Source organism: Periplaneta americana, chromosome 3, assembly GCF_040183065.1.
Source record: "Periplaneta americana isolate PAMFEO1 chromosome 3, P.americana_PAMFEO1_priV1, whole genome shotgun sequence".
In the NCBI taxonomy this organism is placed as follows: Eukaryota; Metazoa; Arthropoda; class Insecta; order Blattodea; family Blattidae; genus Periplaneta; species Periplaneta americana.
This window is the reverse complement of record NC_091119.1, coordinates 102,345,774-102,355,773: the sequence shown is the minus strand read 5'-3', so window position 1 is coordinate 102,355,773 and position 10,000 is coordinate 102,345,774. Positions and strand designations below refer to the sequence as shown.

General features: G+C 38.5%; 1 protein-coding gene across 1 annotated transcript in view; it reads right to left on the bottom strand.

Moving 5' to 3' along the window:
- The window catches only part of LOC138696340 (DNA polymerase alpha catalytic subunit-like), a 575,659-nt gene that overhangs the window by 212,808 nt on the left and 352,851 nt on the right, over positions 1-10,000 (bottom strand). The window lies entirely within an intron of this gene.

Below are 10,000 nucleotides of genomic sequence, written 5' to 3'. Positions count from 1 at the left end.
TACAGGAACAGGTTGAGTCTTCAGTGATGTGGAATCGTTGGTAGTATGCTCTTAGTCGTCCATGTCCTGTTAACATTGTAGTGAGGTTTGGTGTCAGTGTTATCCTTAGTTTAAGTCTTTTTGCGACTGTAGGAAAGTATTGTCTGGTTTCTTCTCCTTTCGTGGTGTTTCTCCATTCATTTTCCCATTTTGCTATACTTTCCTCTCGCAATATTTTCTGGATGGTACTTTTTGGGACCTTTTTGTAGCACTCTAACCCTTCTAGTACTGTTGCCCTTTTTGCCAGTTTGTCGGCCATTTCATTCCCTTGTATCCCTATGTGAGCCTTAACCCATCCTATATCTATTGTCCAGTTTTGTTTGCTTAGTATTCTGAATTTCTCCCTAATTGATTCTATTAATTGATTATGGTTTTTAGTGTTCCGTAGTGAATCTAGTGTAACTTTACTGTCTGTGTATATTGCTGCATTTTTAGGGCTGTTCAACATTAGTTCTATTGTCTCAATTTTTTCCATTGCCTTCAGGATTGCTAGCTGCTCTGCCTGATTGTTGGAACAATGTTTGTCTAATTTGTACTGTAGCTGATTTACTATTTCATTGTGGATGAATATTGCTATTCCAGAGCCTACCCCTTGTTCTGTTCTGCTTCCATCCGTATATACTTCAACAGTGTAATTCTTCTTTAGGTTTGCCTCCTGTATTGTAGGAAAGTCCGCTGGGTGAGGCCATTTCTTGTAATTTAAAGGAATATCCACTTGCCATTCTGAGCTTTGTTTCATTATTTTGTACTCTTCAGCGATTTCTCGTAGTTTGTAAATGATGGGTGTCAGTCCTGTCAATACGCAGAGAGCTTCAGTGGAAGTGGTGCGAAATGCTTTAGCTATTTTTATATTTATTAATCTTTGCACTCTTATGTACTTCGTGCAGTTGTATTTCCTGTTAAGTGCTTCTATCCACACCGGTGCTGCATAGGATAACAATGGTAGGATTGCACCTTTGTATATCGTTTTTAGAGCTTGATGTTGAAGACCCCAGTTCAGCTTGGCTGATTTGGATAATGCATGTATTAATTTAGTAGTTTTCTCCGTAACGTGCTGTATGTGGTCATTGAAGTTGAAGTTCTGATCAATAATTATTCCTAAATATTTTATTCTTTCCACTTGCTCTATTGCTTTGTTGTTGAGGTAAATATTTATGTTTCTTCCGTCTTTGCGTTTTCTGTTGATCAGCAGAGCTTTTGTCTTTTGTTCATTGAACCTGATTTTGTTGTTCTTGGCCCAGTACTCGATTTTTTTTAGTTCTACATTAGCATAATTTTCCGCCTCCAGAGTGCTTGTACCTTTTGTTATTACTAGTAGATCATCGGCAAATGCTACCACTTTTGTGTGTCTTGTGTAATTTAAATTGAGTAGCGAATTGTACTGTAAATTCCAAAATCCAGGTCCACTGCAGGATCCTTGGGGGCAGCCCTTGCTTACTTTTCTCTCAATTTTAATGTTGTTAACTGCCAAGACTGCAGTTCTCTGACTGAAGTAGTTTCTTGTAAGATTATACAAATTGCTTGGACAGTTGAAATCTCTCAGGCTCTTCAGTATACTAGGCCACCAGGCGGCATCGAAGGCTCCCTGTACATCGAGACTTATCAACACCACGCTCTGGCCGCTTCTTAAGTTTTCTTCAACGTAGCCTTTGACTGCCATTGCTGCATCTGTAGTACTTTTTTGTGGTGTAAAGCCATATTGACTATCGTTAACTAAATTTTTTGTGTACACATGATGAGATATTCTGCTGATTAAAAGTTTCTCTAGCACTTTCCCTGCTGTGTTCAATAAACTGATCGGGCGATATTTTCTGACCTCTGAGATTTTTTCGTTTCCTGGCTTCACTATAGGTATTAATGTAGCTCTCTTCCATTGCTCAGGGAAATTACCAATTCTTAGACAGCTGTTATAAATGGCAGTCATATATTTCGGAAAGCTTTCAAAGACTTTAAGTAAGATCTTACTAGTGATTCCATCTTCTCCAGGTGTTTTCCTTGGATCCATTCTTTCTAAGATGTCTTTTACTTCTCCCTGTGTGAATTCTCGGTCGTTCTGAGTTGCTATGTAATTGAGGTTTTCTGTTCTTACAAGTTTGTGATATTCATTGTCCTCAGTTTCCTTGTCTTCTGGAACGAAGTAATCCAGCATGTAGTTCATTGTCTCTTTAAGATCTTGTGTAGCTGTGCCGTCAGGTTTCGTTAGAGTAGTCAGATGTGGGGAGCTTCTTGTTTTTCCTGTTGCTAAACGATAAACTGCATTCCAGGGATTGTTTGATGATGTGAGATTGCAATACTGTTTCCATGATTCTATTTTTTCTTTTTTTATGGTTTTCTCATACTTCTTTTCTTCCATATATTGCGTTTTTCGCTGTTCTCTCAATTCCTGATTATTTTTTGTTTTTTGGTATCGTCGTCTTAGTGCATTTGTCTTTTTGCGCATAATTGTCAGACCAGTGGTCCACCAGGGGAGCGATTTTCTCTTATTTATTTTATTTGTTGGTTTAGAGACTCTAAAACATTTTTTGCATGCTTTGCTAACGTTTTCTTCAAACTGTTGAACTATTTTTTCAGAGTCTGTTTCTGTGCTAGTCAGTCTACTCAGTTCCTCGTCTATTTCTTCTGTTGTTATGTTATTTGTTAACATTATTACGTTTTGAGACAGTTCCCTTTTTATGACCTTACTAAATTCTTCCAACTTTTCTTCATTAAAGATATATTTTGTACCATAGAATTTGAGTTCTGTTATTTCATCTATACATTGTTTAATATTATAGGTGATATAACGGTGATCTGAGCAGCTTTCTTCTCTTCCACATTCCCATTCTTTGAGTCTTGGCATTAATTTACTGTTGGTTATTGTTAAGTCGTTATTGCTCTTCCCATTTTTACTTTCGAATGTTGTGTTTTCGCTTTCCTCATTCATGATGTAAAGTTGTTTCGAGCTCAGATATTCTTCTATAATTCTTCCTCTGGGGTTCGTAATTGTGTCGTGCCATGTTTTGGATCTAGCATTACTATCCACGGCAATCAGTAGACCTGATCCTTTAGTGTAATCTATTATTTTATCCATCTTTCTCAGATCATTGTTGATATCAGTTTCCATGTCCATGTAAATGCTAGCTGCATAGAACCTTAGGTTTCCATAGATAATTTCTATAACTGCTGCATCTCCATCAGTCAGTTGGCTTATGAGAATCGCGTCGATATATCTATTTGCGATTAATATTGCAGCTCTGATTTTATTTTCTCCTTGACTCAGTATTTTAAAGTTTCTGGAGATTCCTGCTACCTTGTTCTTTATTATATATGGTTCCTGAATGAGGACTATATCTATTCCTTGGAGATTTATTATTTCCATTAAATTATCTGTTGCTGTTCTGGAGTGCTGTAAATTAATTTGTATGACATTTATTTGTGTATTTCTGACTTGAATTTTATTCATCAGTTTGCTTTGGGTATATGGTGTTCCAGGGCCTCCCATTTTAGTACTCCGTATTTTGTCTGTACTTCCTTATTATTGATTGCAAACCCGGGCAGTTTTTATCTAAAGATGAGTGATTTTCACATACTTTGTCATTCTTATTATATTTATTATGTGTGACGCAGGTGATACATTTTAGCTCATTTTGTGTTGCTTTGCATTCCTTCAATTTATGTGTCCCTGTACAAAGAGGGCAAGTTTCCTCTCCCTTACACTCCTCTGCTCTGTGGTTGAACTTGCTGCATTTAAAGCATCTGTTGATTTTTACATAATCCTCAACATTACATATCTGCCAACCAATCTTCAGTTTTCTTTGCACTATGTTTCTCCATGTTTCAGGATTCACTTCTGCTACCAAATGTCTAGTATTTCTTCTATTTGTCATTATAAATTTAGGTCTTATTGAATTTTCACTTACATTACGTTCTCCATTTTGTGAACTTATGATTTCAGCTGCATTTTCAATCGATATTTCCTCTGGGATATTGTAAATGATCACATTTGGATTACGTAGTTTGGGGACATTTACTTCCAGTTGTTGGCTGCACTTCTCTTCAATCGTTTTCCCCAGCAGCTCAATTTCACTCTTACTTCCGGACTCTATGATCAATCTCCCATCTCTTAGTGTTTTCATGGAGTTTATGCCAACCTTCAGCTGAGTTGGGTTGATCTTTCGTTTCAGTATCACTTTCATTGCCTCAGTGGATTCATTCATTTTGGATTTTATGAGTATCTTGTATCTCTTGTCAATATTTTCTGTTCTATCGCCTCGGAGAGCAGCTCTATAATTTCTCTTAACATTAAGAGATTGCGAAACTTCCTCTGCTTCTCTGCTTGCAGCGGCCGTGCATTGACCTCCCAGTTTCTTTACTTCTTCTTCTAGTCTTCTAATCACGGTTTCCCTTTCTTCTGCCTCACTTTTGAGCTCCATAAATGACTTTCTTAGTTCACTTACTGAGTTTAGGATATCTCTCCTCAGGTCATTTCTTAGATTTCCACTTTTGTCCGTTACACTGACGAGTACATTCAGTGCATTCTCTACACATTGATCTACGTCGTGTGTCATGCTTACCACGAAGTTATATTACGTAGCAGTCTTATGGCTTTACTCCAAAAGGTTCCTCAACAGTTCTCACAGCTATGAGGTCTTCCCCCGTTGCTCATTCACGCAAGCCACGCACACTTGTGTACGGTTTCTTCCCGACCAGTGCTTCCCTGATCCCTAATAGACGACATCCGTCGGGGAAGCAGTAAATTAACGTCCAGTGTCTTTACAGCACACGAATCCCAACCGATCCAGAAGACAATGACAGTGTTTCAAAAGAGTCCCACTTTGTTATTAATAAAAACTCACCATTATTAGGGCAGACCAAGAGCCACTAACCCCACCACTATCACTTCCTAACCTGCCTAACACACTACACGTTCACTTTCTCAGTTACACGATCGAAACTAGCACTTATCTTCTCAAAACCCACTGATTAAAATCATCGTCCCTCATTGGGCGCCATCTTAAAAAAAAAAAAAAAAGTGTGTGTGTGTGTGTGTGTGTGTGTGTGTGTGTGTGTGTGTGTGTGTGTGTGTGTGTGTGTGTGTGTGTGTGTGTGTGTGTGTGTGTGTGTGTGTGTGTGTGTGTGTGTGTGTGTGTGTGTGTGTGTGTGTGTGTGTGTGTGTGTGTGTGTGTGTGTGTGTGTGTGTGTGTGTGTGTGTGTGTGTGTGTGTGTGTGTGTGTGTGTGTGTGTGTGTGTGTGTGTGTGTGTGTGTGTGTGTGTGTGTGTGTGTGTGTGTGTGTGTGTGTGTGTGTGTGTGTGTGTGTGTGTGTGTGTGTGTGTGTGTGTGTGTGTGTGTGTGTGTGTGTGTGTGTGTGTGTGTGTGTGTGTGTGTGTGTGTGTGTGTGTGTGTGTGTGTGTGTGTGTGTGTGTGTGTGTGTGTGTGTGTGTGTGTGTGTGTGTGTGTGTGTGTGTGTGTGTGTGTGTGTGTGTGTGTGTGTGTGTGTGTGTGTGTGTGTGTGTGTGTGTGTGTGTGTGTGTGTGTGTGTGTGTGTGTGTGTGTGTGTGTGTGTGTGTGTGTGTGTGTGTGTGTGTGTGTGTGTGTGTGTGTGTGTGTGTGTGTGTGTGTGTGTGTGTGTGTGTGTGTGTGTGTGTGTGTGTGTGTGTGTGTGTGTGTGTGTGTGTGTGTGTGTGTGTGTGTGTGTGTGTGTGTGTGTGTGTGTGTGTGTGTGTGTGTGTGTGTGTGTGTGTGTGTGTGTGTGTGTGTGTGTGTGTGTGTGTGTGTGTGTGTGTGTGTGTGTGTGTGTGTGTGTGTGTGTGTGTGTGTGTGTGTGTGTGTGTGTGTGTGTGTGTGTGTGTGTGTGTGTGTGTGTGTGTGTGTGTGTGTGTGTGTGTGTGTGTGTGTGTGTGTGTGTGTGTGTGTGTGTGTGTGTGTGTGTGTGTGTGTGTGTGTGTGTGTGTGTGTGTGTGTGTGTGTGTGTGTGTGTGTGTGTGTGTGTGTGTGTGTGTGTGTGTGTGTGTGTGTGTGTGTGTGTGTGTGTGTGTGTGTGTGTGTGTGTGTGTGTGTGTGTGTGTGTGTGTGTGTGTGTGTGTGTGTGTGTGTGTGTGTGTGTGTGTGTGTGTGTGTGTGTGTGTGTGTGTGTGTGTGTGTGTGTGTGTGTGTGTGTGTGTGTGTGTGTGTGTGTGTGTGTGTGTGTGTGTGTGTTTTTTTTTTTTATTTCATCATACAACATGTTCCATTACACAGCGTAATACTACATGCCTTGGTTTTCTTATTAGGTTTTTATAAATATTTCTCTTATTTATATACTATGCAGTAATAATAGTTAATGTTCGGGATGTTTGGCCAGTTTTATAGTTCATATTCATAGATAATAACTATTGTTCTTGTCAAAAAAAAAAATAATAATTAAAAAGAAAATAAAAAAAGAAAAATGAACATATCCGTTATCTTATCATTTGAAAATGTATCACTATAGGCAACAATAGCCCATACTTAAAAAAAAAAAATACAAAGATACTGCTACAGATAGACAATGCATACTTAATTCACCATTAAGCTCTAATTCATATGTCATCACCACCTCTTTCACTCACTTCTACTCTCATTCATCTCCACCCATAGAATACACCGATGCACAACACATAAGATAGAAGCTTCATGACCACTGCAATGAAGCATCTCTCTTCAATATGTTCGTACAGATTGTTTAAAATGTGATAGTTTTTAACATACCGATATCTTGACACTTAACATTGTAATACTTATACCCTTATAAATTCTCTAACTCAATAGCATTAATAAATTTTCGATATTCAACTTTCCTATTAGTTGCATTTTATTTGCAGGCCATGTTCCTCCCTTTTGAATTATATTTCTTTTTAGTTTCTTTCTGTCCTCGTCGAGTTTGTTACAGTCATATAGGATGTGGTTAACTGTTTGCTCCCCTCCTCTACAGGAACAGGTTGAGTCTTCAGTGATGTGGAATCGTTGGTAGTATGCTCTTAGTCGTCCATGTCCTGTTAACATTGTAGTGAGGTTTGGTGTCAGTGTTATCCTTAGTTTAAGTCTTTTTGCGACTGTAGGAAAGTATTGTCTGGTTTCTTCTCCTTTCGTGGTGTTTCTCCATTCATTTTCCCATTTTGCTATACTTTCCTCTCGCAATATTTTCTGGATGGTACTTTTTGGGACCTTTTTGTAGCACTCTAACCCTTCTAGTACTGTTGCCCTTTTTGCCAGTTTGTCGGCCATTTCATTCCCTTGTATCCCTATGTGAGCCTTAACCCATCCTATATCTATTGTCCAGTTTTGTTTGCTTAGTATTCTGAATTTCTCCCTAATTGATTCTATTAATTGATTATGGTTTTTAGTGTTCCGTAGTGAATCTAGTGTAACTTTACTGTCTGTGTATATTGCTGCATTTTTAGGGCTGTTCAACATTAGTTCTATTGTCTCAATTTTTTCCATTGCCTTCAGGATTGCTAGCTGCTCTGCCTGATTGTTGGAACAATGTTTGTCTAATTTGTACTGTAGCTGATTTACTATTTCATTGTGGATGAATATTGCTATTCCAGAGCCTACCCCTTGTTCTGTTCTGCTTCCATCCGTATATACTTCAACAGTGTAATTCTTCTTTAGGTTTGCCTCCTGTATTGTAGGAAAGTCCGCTGGGTGAGGCCATTTCTTGTAATTTAAAGGAATATCCACTTGCCATTCTGAGCTTTGTTTCATTATTTTGTACTCTTCAGCGATTTCTCGTAGTTTGTAAATGATGGGTGTCAGTCCTGTCAATACGCAGAGAGCTTCAGTGGAAGTGGTGCGAAATGCTTTAGCTATTTTTATATTTATTAATCTTTGCACTCTTATGTACTTCGTGCAGTTGTATTTCCTGTTAAGTGCTTCTATCCACACCGGTGCTGCATAGGATAACAATGGTAGGATTGCACCTTTGTATATCGTTTTTAGAGCTTGATGTTGAAGACCCCAGTTCAGCTTGGCTGATTTGGATAATGCATGTATTAATTTAGTAGTTTTCTCCGTAACGTGCTGTATGTGGTCATTGAAGTTGAAGTTCTGATCAATAATTATTCCTAAATATTTTATTCTTTCCACTTGCTCTATTGCTTTGTTGTTGAGGTAAATATTTATGTTTCTTCCGTCTTTGCGTTTTCTGTTGATCAGCAGAGCTTTTGTCTTTTGTTCATTGAACCTGATTTTGTTGTTCTTGGCCCAGTACTCGATTTTTTTTAGTTCTACATTAGCATAATTTTCCGCCTCCAGAGTGCTTGTACCTTTTGTTATTACTAGTAGATCATCGGCAAATGCTACCACTTTTGTGTGTCTTGTGTAATTTAAATTGAGTAGCGAATTGTACTGTAAATTCCAAAATCCAGGTCCACTGCAGGATCCTTGGGGGCAGCCCTTGCTTACTTTTCTCTCAATTTTAATGTTGTTAACTGCCAAGACTGCAGTTCTCTGACTGAAGTAGTTTCTTGTAAGATTATACAAATTGCTTGGACAGTTGAAATCTCTCAGGCTCTTCAGTATACTAGGCCACCAGGCGGCATCGAAGGCTCCCTGTACATCGAGACTTATCAACACCACGCTCTGGCCGCTTCTTAAGTTTTCTTCAACGTAGCCTTTGACTGCCATTGCTGCATCTGTAGTACTTTTTTGTGGTGTAAAGCCATATTGACTATCGTTAACTAAATTTTTTGTGTACACATGATGAGATATTCTGCTGATTAAAAGTTTCTCTAGCACTTTCCCTGCTGTGTTCAATAAACTGATCGGGCGATAAACTGATCGGGCGATATTTTCTGACCTCTGAGATTTTTTCGTTTCCTGGCTTCACTATAGGTATTAATGTAGCTCTCTTCCATTGCTCAGGGAAATTACCAATTCTTAGACAGCTGTTATAAATGGCAGTCATATATTTCGGAAAGCTTTCAAAGACTTTAAGTAAGATCTTACTAGTGATTCCATCTTCTCCAGGTGTTTTCCTTGGATCCATTCTTTCTAAGATGTCTTTTACTTCTCCCTGTGTGAATTCTCGGTCGTTCTGAGTTGCTATGTAATTGAGGTTTTCTGTTCTTACAAGTTTGTGATATTCATTGTCCTCAGTTTCCTTGTCTTCTGGAACGAAGTAATCCAGCATGTAGTTCATTGTCTCTTTAAGATCTTGTGTAGCTGTGCCGTCAGGTTTCGTTAGAGTAGTCAGATGTGGGGAGCTTCTTGTTTTTCCTGTTGCTAAACGATAAACTGCATTCCAGGGATTGTTTGATGATGTGAGATTGCAATACTGTTTCCATGATTCTATTTTTTCTTTTTTTATGGTTTTCTCATACTTCTTTTCTTCCATATATTGCGTTTTTCGCTGTTCTCTCAATTCCTGATTATTTTTTGTTTTTTGGTATCGTCGTCTTAGTGCATTTGTCTTTTTGCGCATAATTGTCAGACCAGTGGTCCACCAGGGGAGCGATTTTCTCTTATTTATTTTATTTGTTGGTTTAGAGACTCTAAAACATTTTTTGCATGCTTTGCTAACGTTTTCTTCAAACTGTTGAACTATTTTTTCAGAGTCTGTTTCTGTGCTAGTCAGTCTACTCAGTTCCTCGTCTATTTCTTCTGTTGTTATGTTATTTGTTAACATTATTACGTTTTGAGACAGTTCCCTTTTTATGACCTTACTAAATTCTTCCAACTTTTCTTCATTAAAGATATATTTTGTACCATAGAATTTGAGTTCTGTTATTTCATCTATACATTGTTTAATATTATAGGTGATATAACGGTGATCTGAGCAGCTTTCTTCTCTTCCACATTCCCATTCTTTGAGTCTTGGCATTAATTTACTGTTGGTTATTGTTAAGTCGTTATTGCTCTTCCCATTTTTACTTTCGAATGTTGTGTTTTCGCTTTCCTCATTCATGATGTAAAGTTGTTTCGAGCTCAGATATTCTTCTATAATTCTTCCTCTGGGGTTCGTAA